The sequence below is a fragment of the Ovis aries genome, chromosome Y, assembly GCF_016772045.2.
Source record: "Ovis aries strain OAR_USU_Benz2616 breed Rambouillet chromosome Y, ARS-UI_Ramb_v3.0, whole genome shotgun sequence".
Lineage (NCBI taxonomy): Eukaryota > Metazoa > Chordata > Mammalia > Artiodactyla > Bovidae > Ovis > Ovis aries.
Genome location: NC_082741.1, coordinates 9899149 through 9911235, shown reverse-complemented (window position 1 = coordinate 9911235; position 12087 = coordinate 9899149). Strand labels below are relative to the sequence as shown.

General features: G+C 47.9%; 1 pseudogene; it reads right to left on the bottom strand.

Annotated features, from left to right (window-relative positions):
• The window catches only part of LOC132658891 (MYND-type zinc finger-containing chromatin reader ZMYND8-like), a 71312-nt pseudogene that overhangs the window by 33569 nt on the left and 25656 nt on the right, over nt 1–12087 (bottom strand).

Sequence of the window (12087 nt, the reverse complement as noted above, 5' to 3'; positions counted from 1 at the left end):
AACATATATTAGGGAAGTAATTGTATCAGCAGGTTGGGAATGAGAAAAAAAATGAATATGAGTGACTAGAGTTTGAATAACACTGCCTTTCAGAATGTATCTACCTGAAGGAACTGGGCTATGAGTGTGGAAGGCAGGCTCCCCCATCCCTGGGATTCTCCAGGCAAGAACACTGGAGTGGGTTGCCATTTTTTCTGCAATGCATAAAAGTGAAAAGTGAAAATGAAATTTCTCAGTCATATCTGACTCTTAGTGATGCCATGGACTGCGGGCTACCAGTCTCCTCTGTCCATGGGGTTTTCCAGGCAAGAGCACTGGAGTGGGATGCCATTGCCTTCTCCCCCATCTGTAGTGACCTCCATATCATGACAACAGTCAAAAATCACACCCCTGTAATTTTTCAGTCATCGTTCTTCTTCAAGGACTAGAGTCGCCTAGTCTAGGGTCATCCTCCCTTAGTGAGCCAGGAGGAGGTAGAGCTGACAGAGATGCCTCTTTATAAACTAAAGTGAAGATAAGTTGTCCATAGGTGTGTGGATTTATCTCTGGGCTTTCTATTTTGTTCCATTGATCTATATTTCTGTCTTTGTGCCATTCACACCAGTCAGAATGGCTGTGATCCAAAAGTCTACAAACAAATAAATGCTGGAGAGGGTGTGGAGAAAAAAGACCCCTCTTACACTGTTGATGGGAATGCAAACTAGTACAGCCACTGTGGAGAACAGTGTGGAGATTCCTTTAAAAACTGGGAATAGAACTGCCTTATGACCCAGAAATCCCACTTCTGGGCATACACACTGAGGAAACCAGAATTGAAAGGGACATGTGTACCCCAGTATTCACTTCAGCATTGTTTATAATAGCCAGGACATGCAAACAACCTAGATGTCCATCAGCAGAGGAATGGATAAGAAAGCTGTGGTACATATGCACAATGGAGTATTACTCAGCCATTGAAAAGAATACATTTGAATCAGTTCTAATGAGGTGGAAGAAACTGGAGCCGATTATACAGAGTGAAGTAAGCCAGAAAGAAAAACACCAATACAATATACTTGTTACGTAAGATGACCAGGACACTGAAAAGAGTGTCTTACAGGCTTTTTGATGGTGAAGCGCTCCCAGGAAGGGTTCCCAGACCTGAACGAGGCAGGTTGAGGAAGTCTGTGCCCGGACCGTGTTGGAGGCGGCTTATATACATTCATTGCGAGGGATGGTCAGGTTAATGGATGGGGGTTCAGATAGGTCTCCAGGCCGAGGCGTCTCAGGCTGATAGGTCCTTCTACGTGGCAGGGGTGGGGCGGCTTTAGCTGGTGAAGTGTGCTGAAGTTGGTCCCCAGGATCCAGGAGGCTCCTTCCATTAGTGACTTCCCCCGTCGGCAGGAGGGAGAGGAGGGGCGGCCCATAATGGCTCCCAGTGTCCGGCCTTACATTTTGACCCTTTTGATAGGATAAGGGGTGCCATTATTGCTTCTGGCTACTTCCTGCTGAACTGGGGTGCCGCTGGGGCTGAGGGTCATGGCCTGGTCCTGGTGACCGTTAGGGGGCCTTAGGGTCTCTGGATGGGAGTTTGGAGTATGTGGCCACCATCAACATCTGTCCAGTAGCCATCTGGTCATCTCCCTGACTCTCCAGAGGATGATCTGAAAGGCACAAGGTCCTGTTGACAGGATGAGAACAAGGCTGTGAGGGGTCCAAGAAGTGGGAGAAGTCATTTTGCCCAAGACCACTTCCACCATCCCAAGAAACTGAAACCACCTGACCCGGCCTGTCTAAGTCTGATGTTCTCTATCAGCTCTCGGACCTTGTTCTGAACTATCCCTGAGACATTAACAAAAAAACAAGAGTCTGCCCTTAGGAACTGACACGTTCCCCTTTTTCAGCTGTTAGCAGGTCTAGGGCCCTTCGATTTTTGGAGAGCCACTGCTGCCAGAGAGGTTATCTGGGTCTATAATGCCACTAGGGAATTTGCCACCTTGTCCAGGTCTCGATTGAGGTCTGCGGACAGCTTCTAGTAGGAGTGTGTGGCTGATCCCAATCCTCCTGCTCCCAGTCATAAAGCTGTGAATAGACCTCCCCTGAGGAGCAGGGGAGTTGCAGCCAATGTCCTCCGGTGGTCGTGGGTTTGGCTGGATCTGGTCTTCCATTGCCTGCAGTGTCAGAATGGTCAGGTAGGGAGTAAGGAAGACTGGGGTGTAAGGCTGAATCCAGTTGCGCAGGAAAGATTGTAATAAGGAGGTTTGATTACAGAGAAAGAATATCCCAGGTTTTCCACATATCGGAGGGTTTGGAGATAGAGGGTCTCGTCTTGAGCCGTCACAGGCCACTGTGGTTAATGAGGTGTCCTTGGCCAGGATACAAGAGACATTGGCTGGAAGGTACAATATCTCAGTGGTCAAGGGCCCCATTGGCATGGTTACTTCAGTGACATTTCGAGTGAGATTTTGGGCCTCTATCCATTTGCTGGGGATTGGTTGAGCAAGGAATGGTTGGGGTCTCAAGGGAAGATAGAGCCATCATGAGAGGTTTGGTGAGGTTTCAGTCAGGGTCTGATAGGTGTCATTGAGGCTGGTGAAAATTTGGGGTGAAAAATCTAGGGGTTTGAGTGCCTGATGAACCTGGTCTAGGAGTTTGTTGGGATCATGGTGTGGTTCAGAGGCTTCAGTTGCCAACTTTATGAGGTCCTCTTGAACCTTATTTTGGATTTGTTCTCATCTCTGTCATTCCTTAGTGAGTTTGCATGGTAAACCACAGATTTTTGTCCCTAGCTTTATAGCAGTTAGAGGCTGAGCTTGATTTGGCTGTTTCAAGGCTCTTGGCTGCCCAATATCATTTACCCCCTTGGGAGCATGGCTGGGCGGGTAAGACACGACAGTCTCGGTGGACATAAGTGTAGGCTGTGAAGCCAGTGCCCCAGCGGTCTTGTTTGGTGCCGCCCCGGGGCCAGGGCATAGGTAGCCCCGGGGGCAGGGCATAGGTTGCCCCGCCCATATTATCATGGCCAGGAGAAATAGTGGCAAGAGCATTTTAAGCTATAATATTAGAAGGAGAGTGATAAAAGTGAAGAAGTCAATTTGAGATTCTATAAAAGGAGGAAGGTCCCCTGCAAGTGTAGATCAGAAATTGCCTGAAAGAAAGAGTCACAGTCGGTGATTGGGGTAGCCAGCCAAAGGTCCTGTTAGTAGGGCCAAGATAAAGTCTTCAAGGCAGGCCAGGATGAGAGACATATGGCCAGGTCAGGCTGTCCCAATGGAGTAGCATCCCAGGAATAGTGAATAGATAGTAAGATAAGCAAGGGCTAGTAAAAGTCAAAGTATGAGCGGCCAATCCTGGGGGTCTGTGACAGCCAGTCTAATGGCAAAGAGTATAGCCAGAGTTGCGATTGGCAATAGCCACAGCAGATGAGACCAGACAAGCATTGGATGGGGCATGTCAGTCACTGGTGGGAGGCAAGGATGTCTTAGTAATGGTGACCTTGGTAGGTCCCAAGATTTTAGAGGTGTGTAAGTCTCCAGGGGTTTGGGAGAAGGTAGCTGTGTAGTAGAGCCCACTTGAGCCATGTAATGTGATACCATGGCTCATGTCCCCACAGTTTGGCTGCTGTAGGGGTGGTGAGGACCGTCGTGAAAGTCCCAGTCCAGCAGGGTTGAAGTGTTTGAGGCATCAGCATTTTTAGGAGAACCTGATCTCCTGGTGCCAAAGCAGGGGATGGGATTGCCTGGGCATGGTCTCTGACAGGTTGAGAGAGGACATGGTCAGTGTGTTTTCTAAGCAGGGACCTCAGGAGAGTGAAATAGGACAAGTAAGTATCTAGAAGGGAGTTGGGGAATCCAGAAGTTTAGTCAGCAGATATGGCCTACCGTACGGCAGTTCAAATGGTATCAAACCAGTCTTGACATGAGGAGTTGTCCGTATGTAGGTCAGGGCTGCTGGAAGGAGATCAACCCAGGAGAGACGAAGTTCTGCCATTAACCTGGTCAGATGAGCCTTCAGGATGCTGTTAGCTCATTTTACCTTGCCTGATGACTGATGCCAGCATATACCAGAAGGTCTGATGTCTAGGCATGTGAGTAAAGTCTATCTGCCAATCCTGTCCCTGCAGGTGTCCCCTCAGCTGGTGAGTTTCTTGTGGCGGTCTGAGTCCTCCTTGAGGAGAGGTCTCGGCACAGATTAGGCAGCGATGATGGACTGCCTGAATGGTAGGTCGGAGGTGTAATGGGGGAAAGAAAGGGCTAAGGAAGGTCAAAAGTGTGTGGGGCCCAATGTGTAAAGTCGTGGATCAGGGTGATAATGGACATTGTCTGTCTTTCAGGACAGACTAGTTTGTCATGGAGCGTGATCCATCCTGAGGGGTGTTTGGAAGTGCCCTCCTGTGAGAAGAGGGCCTCTATTTTGGCCTTTGAGTAGTTAGGTGTAAGGGAGGTCTTAAGAAATAGTATAGGCAGAGGCCCCTGTTGTAAGGCTATCTGTCTGGCCATCTGGTCAGCCTCATTGTTGTCTAGGGAAACCATGTCATGAGTCATCTTATGTCATTTGTAGTGCAGGATGGCTACCTGAGTGGGCTGTGAGATGGCCTCCAGGAGGTGGCTATTAAGGGGGCCTTAGAGATGGGTGATCCCTTGGTGGTGAGGAATTTCCTCTCTCTTTTTTGCATTTGCATAGAGAGAAGCTGCTGCTGCCAGGGCACATAGGCAGGGGAACCATCTCTGAGTGGTGGGGTCTAACTGTTTGGAGACAAACATCATTGGCAGCATTTCAGGGCCTGCAGGCTATATGAGGGCTCTAAAAATTATGCTCCCTTTTTCAACAGTGTATAGGTGATAGGGGAGGTTGGGATTGGGCAGGAACAGTGGGGAAGATGACAACAAAGCTGAGTGGAGGTTGTAGAATGCCTTTTTGACCTCTGTTTTTGGAGAGAGTGGTCTAGTAGGGGTGTCTTTTGCGGCTGTGTAGAGGGGTTTAGCCAGCGAAGCATAGTTGGGGACCCAGTGCTGGAAGAATCCTGTTAACACCAAAAAGGATAAGATTTGTTCCCCAGTGGAAGGGGGGCAGAGGTCTCAGAGAAGGCTGAGTCTGTCAGTAGTCAGAGCTTTAGTTGTTGGGATAATCTTTAGACCTAGGTAAGTTACAGAGGTCTGGGTGAGTTGGGCCTTTTGTTGAGATGCTCGGTATCCTTTAGAGCTCAGGAAGTTAAGAATAGTGGTACGTGTCTGAGAGAGAGCTTGTGAGGGGCTGCAGAGCAGAAGGTCATCCACATACTGTAAGAGGACACTCGGGGCCAAAGGGCATGTAGCGCGATCCTGGGCCAGAGCCTGGCAAAATATATGGGGGCTGTCTCTACCCCCTTGGGGGAGGACTGTCCATGTTAGCTGGGAGGACTGTCAGGTTTCTGGGTCGGTCCATGTGAAAGCAAAGAGGAATTGGCAGTCTGGGTGTAAGGGAATAGTGAAAAAGGCATCTTTGAGTTCTGTGACAGTAAAATGAGTTGTACTGCTAGGGATGTCACAAAGTAAGGTATAGGGATTGGGGACAATCAGATGGGCAGGGATCATGGCCTCGTTCATCAGTCAAAGGTCCTGGACCACTTGGTAGCTGCTGGCATCTTTCCGTACGGGAGAATGGGGGTATTGTAGAGCGAGGGCGTGGGGGCTAGGAGGCCCTGGCCTAAGAGATGGGCTATGATTGGTTTAAGACCACATAGGTGAGTCTGAGAGATGGGGAACTGAGGGTAAGTGGGAAGGATCACGTAGTTTAATCAGGATGGGGGTGTGATGGGTTGTTACCAGAGGGATTTCAGTGTCCTAGATGTTAGGATCAACAACGGGAGCCTCAGGGGAGCAGAGGAGGAGTAGGGGCAAGGTGAGAGATTGGGAAAATGAGAGAGGTAGGTGAATGGTGGCCCTAAGCTTAGCTAAAATGTCCTGCCCCAGCAGGGGAGTGGGGCATGAAGGGATTATCAGAAAAGAGTGTGTGAACAAGACGTGGTCAAGCTGACAAGGCTGTGGCCCAGTCTGCAAGGGTCTTGAAGACGTACCATCTATACCCACCACTGAGACCTGTGAAGGATGCAAGGTGCCCCTGAAGGAGGGAAGGATCGAGTAAGTAGCCCCTGTATCTATCAAGAAATTGATAGACTTACCCACCACTTGAAGCATTATCCTGGGCTCGGCTTGGGTTATGGGGGTCCCAGAGTCTGGGCACCATCAATCTTCATCAAGGAGAGAAGTTCCAAGGTGGGGTGCAGGGAGGAAATGTCCTTTTGGGAGCCCAGAACTCAGCCCAGTAAGGCTGGGGCCTCAGTCGCCTGGTGACAATCACTCGCCCAATGTCCCGGTTGTTTGCAATGAGGGCATGGATTTGTCGGGAGCTGGGGGTTTGGGCATTGGCAGGCCCAGTGGCCCTCATGACTGCATTTGAAGCAGGCTCCTGGTGGTCGCTTCTGAGGAGCCAGCTTGTGTCCTGTAGCCAGCCACAGGGCTGCTACTAGTGCCTGGGTGTGTCTCCCAAGGAGGTTAGCCTGGAGGTTAGCCTGTAGTTCAGCTTTTTGTTTAAGCTTTACCTTGGGGTTGGCTTCTGTGACTTCCACTCAGGTGTTATAAACCTTAAAGGCCATTTTACCAGGTCTTGGAGGGGGGTCTGAGGCCCATCCTCAACCTTGGAGAATTTCTTCTGATGTCTGAAGCTGACTGGAATATAAAATGGTTGGCTAGGGTAGTAACCCCCTCCAGAGAATCTGGGGCAATCCAGGTATAGGTGGTGAGAGCCTCTGTCAGCCTGTTAAGAAAGGCTGCTGGGTTCTCATCAGGGCCCTGGGTTATTTCATCTAGTTCAAGTAGGTTTATTGCTTTGAGGGAGGTGGTCTCCATTCCCTCCAATAGGCATTTTGCCATGTATTGAATGTTGGCTCTTCCTCTTTGTCCCTCCTGATAGTCCCAGTCTGGGTCTATGTCTGGAATAGCAGCCACTCCAGGTGGCTAGGCTGGGTCTGCTGGGTTAGCTAGATAATTTTGGTCAGCCACCACTTTTATCGCAGCCCATATGGGCTTTCTCTCCTCTAGGGCAGTGGTGGACCTCAGAATGGCAAATACCTCCTGCCAGATAAGGGCATAATACTGAGGCAGCTGGTGAAGTTTTTGATGTGGTTAGAGGAGTTGGCCAAATAGGAGCCTAGACGTTGTTAAATATGGGCGAGATATTGGAGTGAAAAAGGCACATGGACATGGGCGAGACCCTTCAGGCCAGCCGCCTGGTGGAGAGGAAGCAGGGGAGCTGGCAGTAGATTGGGAGCGGTCTGGGAACTTGTGTGTGAGCTGATCGGTGAGTCAGAAAGGGGTGGGCATGGAGGAAGTGGTGGATATAGAGGCAGAGCCAAGGGAGCAGCGGGAGGCATAGTCACAGGAGGGCTGGGCTGTGAGGATGATGGGGGAGGAGTGGATATGGAGGAAGTTGCTGAGGGCGATAGAGGGGGAGTTGGTGTAGGGCTAGGAATGGCCATGGTTAGGAGAATTTCAGAAGGGGAACAGTGGTTATATAGGGTGGGACGGGAGCTCAACAGCCAGAAAGCCTGTACACAGGGTACCTCAGACCATTTTCCCGTCCTCTGGCAGTAATTACCTAAGTCACGGAGGACGTTAAAATCAAAAGTTCTGATTGGCGGCCATTGTGAGCCATTATCTAAAGAATGTTGGGGCCATGCCTCAGAACAAAGGAATGTTAAGCATTTGGAGCGAATTTTTCCAGAGATATATAGAGTTCTGAGGTTGGTGAGTAAACATTTTAGCGGTGTAGATCAGGGTTGGTCAGCCCTGGAGGCATCCGTCCCCATGGCGAATATGAAATGAAGGTCCTAGACCAATCGTTAGCAGGGCTGGGAGTGGTCTGGTCAGGCGTCCCTGAACAGGCCACCAACTCAGTGAGGAGAAGGCCACTCAGCCAAGACGGACATCTCCGAGATGACTGGAGCCAAGGAATAGCAGGCCTGGCCTGTGGAGGAGGAGTACGGATACGTCCACAATTTAAAAGTACTGAGAAACCCAAGGTATAATCACCATGGGAGCAACAACACCCAGAACCTGACCAATAGAACTTACCCCATATCCTGCCAGATGGTTGAATGGTCCCAGAGGGGTGATGGGGTGACCTGGTCCGGCGCGGTTCAGACCTGAGGAGGCCGCAAATCCCACTTGTCGCAGGATGGCCCCTTGTCTCAGGCTCCACATTGGGCACCAAATGTTAGGTAAAGATGACCAGGACACTGAAAAGAGTGTAAACAGGCTTTGTAATGGTGGAGCGCTCCTGGGAGGGGTTCCTGGACCAGAACGGGGCAGGTTGAGGAAGTCTGCCCAGACCATGTTGGAGGTGGCTTATATACATTCATTGCGAGGGATGGTCAGGTTAATGGATGGGGGCTCAGATAGGTCACCAGATAGGTCGGGCTGATAGATCCTTCTAAGTGGCTGGGGTGTTGCAGCTTTAGCTGGTGAAGTCATTGGTCCCCGGGATCTGGGAGGCTCCTTCCATTAGGGACTTCCCCTGCCAGTGGGAGGGAGTGGAGGAGTGGCCCATCTGGCCCCCAGGGTCCGGCCTTACAATACTAACACATATATATGGAATTTAGAAAGATGGTAACAACAGCCCTATATGCGAGACAGCAAAAGAGACACAGATGTATAGAACAGACTTTTGGACTCTGTGGGAGAGGGAGAGGGTGGGATGATTTGGGAGAAAGGCATTGAAACGTATATCATGTAAGAAATGAATCACTTGTCCAGGTTTGATGCAGGATATAGGATGCTTGGGGCTAGTACAGGGAGGGAAAGAGTGATGGTGTGGGGATGGAGGTGGGAGGGGGGTTCAGGATTGGGAACTCATGTACACCGGTGGTGGATTCATGTTGATGTAAGGCAAAACCAATACAGTATTGTAAAGTAAAATAAAGTAAAAAGAGAGAGAGAAATCTAAGTAGATTTTAACATAAAAATGGAAATATTTGAAATTATTCTGAGATTCAAAAACAGTTTCAAAACTCCACCATTGATATGTAAAGAGATAAACTTGGGCTGCAAAGAAACACCATTTCAAACTTCCAAGAAAAGCTGAAAAATGGGATAAGAAATATATATAAAATAACTTGATAAGCTTTCTGATCCTAAATCTAAGACTTGTAAGCACTAAGGGACTGGAATACCATGAACATGTTATTTAGAGTGCATATAACTGTTCAGTTTAGTTTTAGTTCAGTTCAGTGCAGTCGCTCAGTCGTGTCTGACTCTTTGCAACCCCATGAATCGCAGCATGCCAGGCCTCCCTGTCCATCACCAACCCCCGAGTTCACTCAGATTCACGTTCATCGAGTCAGTGATGCCATCCAGCCATCTCATCCTCTGTTGTACCCTTCTCCTCCTGCCCCCAGTCCCTCCCAGCAACAGGGTCTTTTCCAATCAGTCAACTCTTCACATGAGGTGGTCAAAGAACTGGAGTTTCAGCTTTAGCATCATTACTTCCAAAGGAATCCCATGGCTGATCTCCTTCAGAATGGACTGGTTGGATCTCCTTGCAGTCCAAGGGACTCTCAAGTGTCTTCTCCAGCACCACAGTTCAAAAGCATCAATTCTTCGGTGCTCAGCCTTCTTCACAGTCCGACTCTCACATCCATACATGACTACTGGAAAAACCATAGCCTTGACTAGATGGACCTTAGTTGGCAAAGTAATGTCTCTACTTTTGAATATGCTATCTAGGTTGGTCATAACTTTTCTTCCAAGGAGCAAGCGTCTTTAAATTTCATCGCTACAGTCACCATCTGCAGTGATTTTGGAGCCTCCCAAAATAAAGTCTGACACTGTTTCTACTGTTTCCCCATCTATTTCCCATGAAGTGATGGGACTGGATGCCATGATCTTCGTTTTCTGAATGTTGAGATTTAAGCCAACATTTTCACTCTTCGCTTTCACTTTCATCAAGAGGCTTTTTAGTTCCTCTTCACTTTCTGCCTTATGGGTTGTGTCATCTGCATATCTGAGGTTATTGATATTTCTCCCAGCAATCTTGATTCCAGCTTGTGCTTCTTCCAGTCCAGTGTTTCTCATCATGTACTCTGCATAGAAGTTAAATAAGCAGGGTGACAATATGCAGCTTTGATGTACTCCTTTTCCTATTTGGAACCAATCTGTTGTTCTTCGTCCAGTTCTACCTGTTGCTTCCTGACCTGCATACAGATTTCTCAAGAGGCAGGTCAGGTGGTCTGATATTTCCATCTCTTGAAGAATTTTCCACACTTTATTGTGATCCACATAGTCAAAGGCTTTGGCATAGTCAATAAAGCAGAAATAGATGTTTTTCTGCAACTCTCTTTCTTTTTCAATAATCCAGCGAATATTGGCAATTTGATCTCTGGTTCCTCTGCCTTTTCTAAAACCAGCTGGAACATCAGAAAGTTCACGATTCATGTATTGCTGAAGCCTGGCTTGGAGAATTTTGAGCATTACTTTGGTAGCATATGAGTGAGTGAAATTGTGCAGTAGTTTGAGCATTCTTTGGCATTGCCTTTTTTGGATGCTTCAGTTCAGTTCAGTTCAGTTCAGTTCAGTCGCTCAGTCGTGTCTGACTCTTTGCGACCACATGAATCACAGCACGGCAGGCTTCCCTGACCACCACCAACTCCCGGAGTTCACTCAGATTCGCGTCCATCGAGTCCGTGATGCCATCCAGCCATCTCATCCTCTGTCACCCCCTTCTCCTCCTGCCCTCAATCCCTCTCAGCATCAGGGTCTTTTCCAATGAGTCAACTCTTTCCCTTAGGTGGCCAAAGTACTGGAGGTTCAGCTTTAGCATCATTACTTCCAAAGGAATCCCAGGGTTGATCAGAATGGACTGATTGGATCTCCTTGCAGTCCAAGAGACTCTCAACTCCAACACCAAAGTTCAAAAGCATCAATTCTTCAGTGCTCAGCCTTCTTCACAGTCCAATTCTCACATCCATACATGACTACTGGAAAAACCATAGCCTTGACTTGATGGACCTTAGTTGTCAAAGCAATGTCTCTGCTTTTGAATATACTATCTAGGTTGCTCATAACCTTTCTTCCAAGGAGTAAGCATCTTTTAATTTCATGGCTGCAATCACCATCTGCAGTGATTTTGGAGCCCAAAAATAGAAAGTCTGACACTGTTTCCACTGTTTCCTCATCTATTTCCCATGAAGTGATGGGACCGGATGCCATGATCTTCGTTTTCTGAATGTTGAGCTTTAAGCCAATGCTTTCATTCTCCTCTTTCACTTTCATCAAGAGGCTTTTTAGTTCCTCTTCACTTTCTGCCATAAGGGTGGTGTCGTCTGCATATCTGAGGTTATTGATATTTCTCCCGGCAATCTTGATTCCAGCTTGTGTTTCTTCCATTCCAGTATTTCTCATAATGTTCTCTGCATATGAGTTAAATAAGCAGGGTGACAATATGCAGCTTTGATGTACTCCTTTTCCTATTTGGAACCAGTCTGTTGTTCTATATCCAGTTCTAACTGTTGCTTCTGACCTGCATACAGATTTCTCAAGAGGCAGTTCAGGTGGTCTGGTATTCCCATCTCTTGAAGAATTTTCCACAGTTTATTGTAATCCACACAGTCAGAGGCTTCAGCATAGTCAATAAAGCAGAAATAGAGGTTTTTCTGGAATTCTCTTGCTTTTTTCATGATCTAGCGGATGTTGAAGAAAATGTTTAATAATTCTCTGTTGTCTTAATATTAAAAATACATTTCAAATATTTAAAAAAAAAACTTAAGTGAGGTGGAGTCACTCAGTCATGTCCAACTCTTTGTAACCCCACAGACTATACAATCCGTGGAATTCGCCAGGTCAGAATACTGGCGGGGGTGGACTTTTGAGGGGATGGACTTTCCCTTCTCCAGGGGATTTTCTGAGCCCTGGGATCAAATCCAGGTCTCCCGCATTGCAGACAGATTCTATAGCAGCTGACCCACCAGACAATAGATAATATTTTGTGCTCTGCATTAAAGATGAAATATGGATAACTGCATTCAAAACAAAAGCCAGGTGTGTTAGGGGCTGTGCATAACCTCTCTTCTGTGCC